Raw genomic sequence first — 9,293 nt, forward strand, 5'->3', positions numbered from 1 at the left:
TCCATGGAGTTTGGAATAAGAGGTGAAGGGAAAGTCTCCATTTACAAATTATTCATTCAGTAGAACTCAATACAAGTACACATGAAGTGATGGAAAAAGTGGGCAAGAACACGGAAATACGATACACAATAGCTACGATAATTACTGCGTGGAAAGTATTGAATTCAGATCTACGGTGGCCTTTGGTAATGATATTTACTGTCCAGAACTAGCATTCACTGGAATATATATAGCCCTACTGTGATGTATTTGAACTTCAGTTACCTTTAGAAATAGCTGAGACTCACTCAGGACATGGAGATTTCGAGAAATCATATTTAAAAAGCAAAGAATTCGTCGCGTAACTGTGAAATCTTTAGGTCACCCTCAGTGTCATCCTTGACCTCGTCCTCCACCAAAGACATGCGAAGAGTTTAGAAAGGGCACAAACGCTGCTTCCTGGATAGCAAGATATTAGGAATTCCAGGGACAGGATTTACTGAGACATAAAAGCATCAGGAAGGATATAAATTGTTTCATCGTTATGATACAGAGAATGAAGGAGCTTATTCACGAGATGTGGAAATGCTGGACAAGAAAAACGCAAACTTAAACGGAAACAAAAGAGATTTTCACATAATGAGAGGTTTGAAGTGACGAAATCGGGGAAGCTCCCTCTTTCGAGTGAATCTACCAAATCAGTTAGAGCTACAAAACCACTAGTGAATGATTAAGAAAAGATTGAATGAGAGTTTCTTCCACTCAATAAAGTTATTGAAATCCTGAATGACTTTCTGGAAATAAAACGTAGATTTCTTATTTCATAGTGTTTTCAAAGACGCACGAACTAACATACAAGGAGGGAATTTACCATTGAAAGAAAGGAAACGTGTGGGTGTGGATTAATTTCGAATTTGTTTTTATTTTCAGACACAAAGGCATTTCAAGAATACGCACAGCTGAATAAGATTGAGTATAAAAAGTTCATGAACTTAAAAAGTGTAGCGTATTATTCAAGGTGAAGCATTGAAAATTGGGCTGATGTTCTAACATAACTGCAGATAGAAATTACATCCAAATGAGTAGCAATTGAATCATCACTTGGAGACGCAATGCTACTTTAAAGATTTGACCACATTCACATGATGTTAGGTATATTTCATGCTTTCTTATCTCCACCAAAAAGTAGACTCTGTCTTTTTTTTTGTGTTTTTCAACCTCTGTACGTTTCTGCAGAACACCATTTCAACTGAAAGATGCTCAGACTAAAATTGAATGCAATATTCAGGCAGTCCTATGCGACCAATCTTTTTTTATTATTATTACAATGATCTTTGCGAGTTTGCAACAAACTGCATAGCATGAAACCAGTTCACCATCTATCTTCCCGGAACTTAACGCAGTGCACATGGGAAACGTTGGCCATCTGCTGCAAAATCACCTTCGGCTCTCTCTGCACACATGTCTCTTCACGTTTTAAATATTTGCAGTGTGTTTGTTGATCAAGGAGTCATTATCCAGAAAAGGACATTATTCAATCCACAAAAACTGATACTTTCCCATAAACTTGGCTTTGCTCAATATCACCTACTAACCATACCCCTCACCAAGACGACAATTGAAGCTGCTCCATGTGAGGCTCAGACCTAAACCTTCGGCACAGCACAGCCCACTATACTGGCACAGAGATACCATGCACTGGTGACCTGCAGCACTTTGAGCGACACACTATTGCTTACCGCCACATTCCTGGTTGTACCTTAACGGTTGGGAAACCGAGTTTCTCTGATTCCATGGCTGGTAACTGCGATTATGCGATCATCTTCACTAATGGTTTTGACCCCGTGTGAGGCAAGTGGTGAGCTACTCATTGCAAAGATGGTTAGATTGTTAAAATGTACAACTTCAAGTTTTGCATTCACTAACCCATGAGCCTTTCATTTTTGTTTTTCAAATGTAGAAATCTTAAAATCTTCATCTTGAATAGACTCAATGACAGGTCTCCATTGTGTCTCTGGCATCAAATTCCAAAGTGGAAACCCCTCTGAATTCTTCCACCACAGTCCGCTGTTTGGGAAGTGTTCCTGTTTTCGGAAATGCACTTCCCCGTATGTTAACTGCTGCTCCCAGTATGCGCTCTGGCACTGCACTCATTTTCCTTCTGACACTTGCTCACTGTGTTGCTGAGATCATTCAGTGACTTGGTGTCGTACAGCCAGGAAAATGATACAGCTCAAGGTTTTTGCATTGTTGAATTCAATTGTCAGTTTAGCCTTATTTAGGATGTTGAAATTGTCAGTTCTGTGCACAAGTTCGTGTCAAAAATATCTGAGCGGAAGTAAGGTGCTCCGAATAATGACATTGAGCACTATGCGCTCACCTCCAGTCTGGAAAACAATTCCTCACAGACAATTTTACACCTTCTGCTGTCACGGGCTCTTCATTTTGTTGACTTCAAATCGCCACAGAATTCAACAGACCTTGTTACATAGTCATTTCTTCATTTTTCTTCAGATCATTGCGAGCAGGTTGTCATAGTGGGAGTGCGCTTGCCCCACAACCCAGAGGTCAGACCACACATTTGGAACTGTCTTGCGCTAATTGTAATTTCACCAACACCAGGGAGAAATATCTGCTGCTCTGCATAATTTACCTAATTCACTTACTCATGCAGACAGATGGGCCATGGTAGTGGGACGAGATGGCTGAGAGGTTAAAGCAGTGAACTGCTAACTCATGGTGCCCAGCACGCGTGGGTTCGAATCCCACTCTCGTCGCTGTTATCGATGATTTTCAGTGTTGCTACTTTTGCATGACCACAGCTGACTTCTTGAAATTGGAACTCCAATGGTCAGTTTCTATGCATTACGCCATTATAAAATCTCAAAGAATAATTTGAGCCTGTTGCCTAAACTGCATTGAAATGTGGATTGAATTGAAATAATAAAAAGGAACGCGTTTCTCTTTTCCAACTCAAGTTGCTGTGAAATTTTATCGTATGAAAGAGATTCAGGAAAATGAAATAATGAGAGATGCGAAGTGCATGTTTATGCAATGCGATTCTTAATAAGTGTTTTGTCAGATGAAATATGGAGCAGGTTGGGTAGAAGTGATTCATCTTGGTGAGAAGAGCACAGAGAGACAGCACAAAATAATGGTGATATTTCATAAAGGGCAGGGGATGGGTGTAGGGGCACCGAGAACTGGCTGCAAATGCAAAGTCGATAATTGCCGATGTGGGTGCCGTGCCTGGGCATGGACAGACTTACACACTGGTCTCGCCCTTTCCCCTTGGTCTCGCCAGTGATGAATGCCGAACATAAGATACAGATAAAGGCAAGATGTGGGAAGCAAGCTCCCTCTCGTTATGCACACACTGGATGCGTCACATTGAACTATGAACAACTGGAGAAGTCAGCATGTTAACTGCAGGGAATGAACCCAAATTGTGTATCAACCGCAGATTAATGAAGCATAAGCATGAAAAAATGATATCAAGTGCCTTTATACGCATGTCATTAACAGATGTTTCTTTCTAATACGCGTGTGGCTGAAAGAAGAAGACACCACGTTTCAAGGTGGATGACAACAGTACCAATTTTGTCTTGAAATTGAGATCTATTTGATCACTTCACACAGTGAACAAGTTCAATTTAAATAATACAAATCACATTCCCTCACCTGGAATAAAAGTGTGATTTCATTACAAATATTGTCCTTGTGAAGTTATACTTACTCAACATGAAAAATAGGATGCAATTTTTATTGAACATACGTCAATTAGCACCATTATCTTACTTCGGATTGACTGCAAAATGTACATGCTAACTAACGTTTAAGAAAGAAAGTCTTTTGGAAATAACGATTCGGTGGTGATTAAGAATAAGATTAGGTTCTCATGATGTGGATATTCCGCCAATGTTTCCAGTGGTGGAAATGGTAAGTTGGCAGTCTTTCTATGATGGTATAGAGGGGTGTGAGCTGCCAGGGATGAGAACTCCCACCTCATCTGGAGCAGCGTCTGTTGACATGGAGCAGGGAACTTTGTGACATCAGTCTGGGAGTTCCAAGCACACCTGGAGCAGTTATTATTGACATGAAACCGCAGGGAGCATTGGGACATCAGACTGGTAGATCCAACCTCAACTGGATCGCTTCTATTGACATGGAGCAGGGAGCATTGGGACATCAGACTGGGAGATACAACGTCAACTAGAGCAGCTTCGATTGACATGGAGCAGCAAGGAGCAATGGAACGTCAGATTGGGAGCTCCAACCTCACCTGGAGCAGCTTGCATTTACCTGGAAGAGGAGGGAGTATTGGGACATTAGGCTGGGGGAAAGGATATTCAACTATTTTAATCTGAAGTAAATTAGGTTTCAACACCTCAGATGTTAATTGATTTATGAAGAATCTCTCCCGGGAACTTAATTAATTCTATAGATATTAAAGACAAGTCCTGTAAATGTTCAACTCAGGAAAATGCATTGCTACAGAGAGAAATGTGAGTGATGTTTCAAGTCTTTGACTTTTCTTTTGTGGCCGACTCTGCACCGGATTAAATCACCGGAAGTACTTTTTCACTCATTTCATGTTATTCAGTTTCCTGCACATACAGAAAGGTCATTAACGTAATCTAAAGCTGAAAATTAATGGGAATATGCAATATTGTGATTAGGCTGGAGTTTACCTCTAATTATGGTGGGAACACAGCAAAGTAAGTTGTAATTTCCTCGATCAGCAGTGACCTCACTAATTGGCTGATCAGATTGTGAATGGTAGTTTTTTTTTAAGGACAATTTGAAGTGAAACAATAATGTTGATTATCTTTGTTCTTTGTTCACCTTATGACTGTTACTGCTATTGCTCGTGTCCTTGTTTGCACCACAGCTCTGCAGCATCTAAAACCTCAGCTGTGCAGCTGGCCAGTGGTACAACCATTCGTGTAGCTGGCTACTGATCAGATGGTTGTAGCTTCGACTTTTACTTGGCGCAGTCGCATTGTGGAGATTCATCACACATCCAAACTAATCTTTCTTGCTAAACTGAGGTGGATTATATTTGAAATTTTCATCTCCACGAACGGAAATTCTTTCACTGTCTTCTATCAGTTAAACATTACCAAGAACAATCAGAGTTAAAAATTACACAATACCAGGTTGTATAGAACAGGCGTATTTGGAAACACCACTGTTCCATGCGGTGCTTCTTCATATGGTAGTTGTCAACTGCGGGATTCTAATCCGGCTTTGTGTGATTTTTAAATTTGTCCACCCCAGTGCAACACCAACACCTCCAAGTCATGGGTAACATCGACACCACGAACGGACGGTTAAAGTCCAGATGATCTTCCAAAAGATCACGCACGTTGACACACACATCAAGTTTCTGCAGAAAGAACCCACCTGATGAAGGAGCGGCTCTCTGAAAGATAGTGTTTCCAAATAAACCTGCTGGACTATGCCCTGCTGTTGTGTAATTTTTTAAAACTTTGTCGACCCAACTCAAACACTGGCACTTCCATATCATAGAGAACATCAGTCATGTCCCAGCGCTGTCAGAGAAGGCAATCCTGGAAAAGCCCCACACATTGTTCATAGGTACGCTTCGTTTTCAGAAACCAACCCACTCAATCGCTGCATCTCCTGTGTCTGAAAAGCACAGAAAAGAAATAGCTGAGACTCAGTTTTGACAGTTTTTTGAAACTCTTTGGAAGTGGAATCAGATGAGAATGAAGGATGAACTGTCCGACTGTGCAGGGAGAGGGAAGACACTTTTCCATTCTTTCAAGGGCTGGGGAATTGACTAATCTAAGGCATTAAACAGCTTCCTGGTAGAGCTGCTCTCTCTGCCTCAGGAAAAAGAAGTCCTGTTTAAAGAAGTCAAGAAGTTAAAAATCGCACAACACCAGGTCATAGTCCAACAGGTTTAATTGGAAGCATTAGCTTTTGGAGAGCTGCTCCTTCATCAGGTCGTTGCGGACTACACAGTTGTAACATACAGAATTTATTGCAAAAGGTTACAGTGTGACGTAACTGATATTATACATTGAAAAAGAACTTGATTGTTTGTTAAGTCTTCCGTCTGTTAGAATGACTACGTTAGGTTCACTTCTTTCTTATGTAAATTGCGAAACTTTCTTTTCATAGTTACATTCTCAGGTGAACTTTAACAATTAATGTCAACCCAGATAATATGTTGAAGGTGTTAGTCCCTGTGTGCTCTGTCCGTGCCATAATGTTTAGACTGTCGCTAATCTAAAAATAAAACAACACGCTGCAGGCAAGGATGCTTTGAGACATGGTACATTGGTGAAACCGAACAGAGGCTACAGAACGGATGAATGGCGACTGCAAATCAATCAATAGGCGGTGTGCCCCTTCCAAGTTGGGGAACACTTCAGTGGTCCAGGACATTCAACCTCGGGCATTCGGGTGACCATCCTCCAAGGCAGACTTCGGAACAAGCAGCAGCTGAAAGTGCCCGAGCAGAGGCTGACAGCTAAGTTCGGTACCCATGGTGATGGCCTCAAGCGGGATCTTGGCTCATGTCAAAGTACAGGTGATCCCATTACTCTATCTACACAAACAGACCCTCCTACACACACATACACACACACACACACACACAAACACACACACACACACGTTTGTGGGGTGAATTTGTACTTACAGATTTACATTGTACTTTGCTCAAAAACTGTATGAATCCATGAAAGGCTGTGTTAACTCATTTTATAAAATTAGAATCAGTCTAAACATTATGGAACAGACAGCATCACACGGGGGCTGACACCAATTGTTAAAGTTCACCTGAGAATGTAAATTTAAAATAAAAAGTTTTGTGCTTTACATATGAAAGAAGTGAAGCTAACATTGTCATTCTAACAGATGGGAGACTTAGCAAACAATCAAGGTATTTTTCAATGTACAATTTCAGTTACATCACACTGTAAACTTGTGCTATAAATTCTGTGTCTTACAATTGTGTACTCCACAACCACCTGATGAATGAGCAGCGGTCCGAAAGCTAGTATTTCCAATTTAGCCTGTTGGAATATAACCTGATAGAACATAGAACATAGAACATAGAAGAATACAGCGCAGTTCAGGCCCTTTGGCCCTCGATGTTGCGCCGATCCAAGCCCACCTAACCTACACTAGCCCACTATCCTCCATATGCCTATCCAATGCACGTTTAAATGCCCATAATGAAGGAGAGTCCACCACTGCTACTGGCAGGGCATTCCATGAACTCACGACTCGCTGAGTAAAGAATCTACCCCTAACATCTGTCCTATACCTACCACCCCTTAATTTAAAGCTATGCCCACTCCTTGCCACAGAGTGCTGTAGAGACAGAGTTCTTGTGTATGTTTAAACTGAGATAGATTCTTGATCAGTTGGAGAATCAAGCGCTACAGGGAAAGGGGCTTTCAGCCTATTGCATCATTATCAATCATCAAACATCTGGCTTGTAAACACAGTTTCCAGCACGTGACTCATCGCCTGGTGTGGTCTGACATTTCAAGTCTTCATTTAAATTGTTATTCAATTTCTTAAGGGCTTAAATGGAACAGAAACACCTCTGTGAACGAACAGTTCTGAGAGAGAAACTCTTTCTCAGAGCCGTTTGTCAGTTTTCCTCATGATGCTGTGGAAAATGTTTCTGCACTCACATCTAAATTGGTTTACCCTGTTTCTTCTTCAGCTTCCGTATTCTTTTTATTAAATTATTTAGATTCCAGTACAGATACAAGGTGCAGGTTGCAGAAGTCACGTGTTTGCACTTTCACTGACACTCTGTCTCACGGGAGCTGCAGTCCTTCCCCACGCTGATTCAGATAGCACTGTCCTTCCTGTGACATATTCCATGGAGAATGGAAGGACAGGCATTAATAACCCGCACTTCGGAACGTTGCGACAGTTTTAAAACGTTGCACTGCCCCAGCGAGGAAATAAGCTCCTATCTCCCGCATAACATGCGGCGACACGAACCACTTTACTACCGAGGACAACAGTGTCAAAGGAGACCCTTCAGTCCGTTGTGGCTCCATTTGTCAAAAACAACTGGTTAACGACTCGAATCGTTTAGCCAATAACCTTGTAGTTATTGGCAGATCATATTCACATCTGAATATTTCTTCAGGTTATAAGGGTTCCTGCCTCTCTGACCCTGATGGACACAGAGTTGCAAATTCCAAAACCCGCCGGCCAATAATGCTTTTCCACACATCGACTTAAACCTTTCTTTCTTTCTCATTAAATTTCTGGCCCCCGTGATTGATCTCTCCGTCGATAGGAAACATTACTTTCAGTCTACCTTAGACATACACCTCATTATTTTGTACATCTGAACCATGCCTTCTCACAAATGCCTCTGCACGGTGACAAACAACCCCAGTCTGTCCTATCTCACTTCATGACGGAATCTCTTAAGCCGAGACACTATCCGAGTGAATCTCTCCCGTTCCTTTCCCAGTGTGATCACATCCCTGGACTCATGTGAATTGCAGACAATTGTCTAGGTAGAGCCGAAAGAACCTTTTTTTTTACATTCTGCACCAGCATGTGGTGTGGCTCTGCAGCATATTTCCCTAGCGGTCTGGAGTCACATGGAGGCCAGACCAGTTCAGGACGGCCGATTCCTTCCCTCAAGGCCTTCGGTGAAACAGATGGTTTTTTCAGACAACGGATTTAGCATATTCTTACTTGGAGGTATTTCTTGCATTTGTATTTTGCCATCGTCGTGGTGTGGTGAGAATCGAACCCATCTCACCAGAATATGACCTGGTCTTTTGTATTAACAATCCAGCGATAATACCAGTAGGCTATCGCAGAAAGCCGTCATGGCTGATCTTTTCCAATAGAGTCTCTTTTCCCCAATTATTCTCTGTGTTCATTTATTGAGCCTCACGTTCCAATAATCTCTGGTCCATGTCAGTAAAAGCTGCTAAAAGAGAATTGATCTCACAGCCACAATACCCAAACGGATCAAATGATTTGAAGGTGCCAATTAAGAGATTGGGGCAAGGTCGCCCAGCAACAGTGAGTGCAATGGTATCAACGTGCAAGTGTATGTTAGATTGTGCAATGCCTCAGTCAAATGGGACGAGGGACGGGAAAGAAAATGAAGGCGAGTGGGAGGGAGAGACATCTTCGAGAACTTGTGGGTTTAAATCCTGATACATGAATTTGAAATATCAGAGAACGAAATTCGATGGAAAACAAATTATCACCTCGGAGAACATTATCATGTAAAAACGAGTTATTTCTTACCGTGTTTCATCAAAATAAAACTTTGAGAGAGCTGA

General features: G+C 41.6%; 1 non-coding gene across 1 annotated transcript; it reads left to right on the top strand.

The window, feature by feature from the left end:
* Positions 1-2,674: 2,674 nt before the first annotated feature.
* Positions 2,675-2,756, top strand: trnas-gcu. Its single transcript has one exon. It is a non-coding gene; the product is annotated as a tRNA-Ser (tRNA).
* The last annotated feature ends 6,537 nt before the right edge of the window (positions 2,757-9,293 follow it).

The sequence above is a fragment of the Chiloscyllium plagiosum genome, chromosome 8 (genome assembly GCF_004010195.1).
Source record: "Chiloscyllium plagiosum isolate BGI_BamShark_2017 chromosome 8, ASM401019v2, whole genome shotgun sequence".
Taxonomy (NCBI): domain Eukaryota; kingdom Metazoa; phylum Chordata; class Chondrichthyes; order Orectolobiformes; family Hemiscylliidae; genus Chiloscyllium; species Chiloscyllium plagiosum.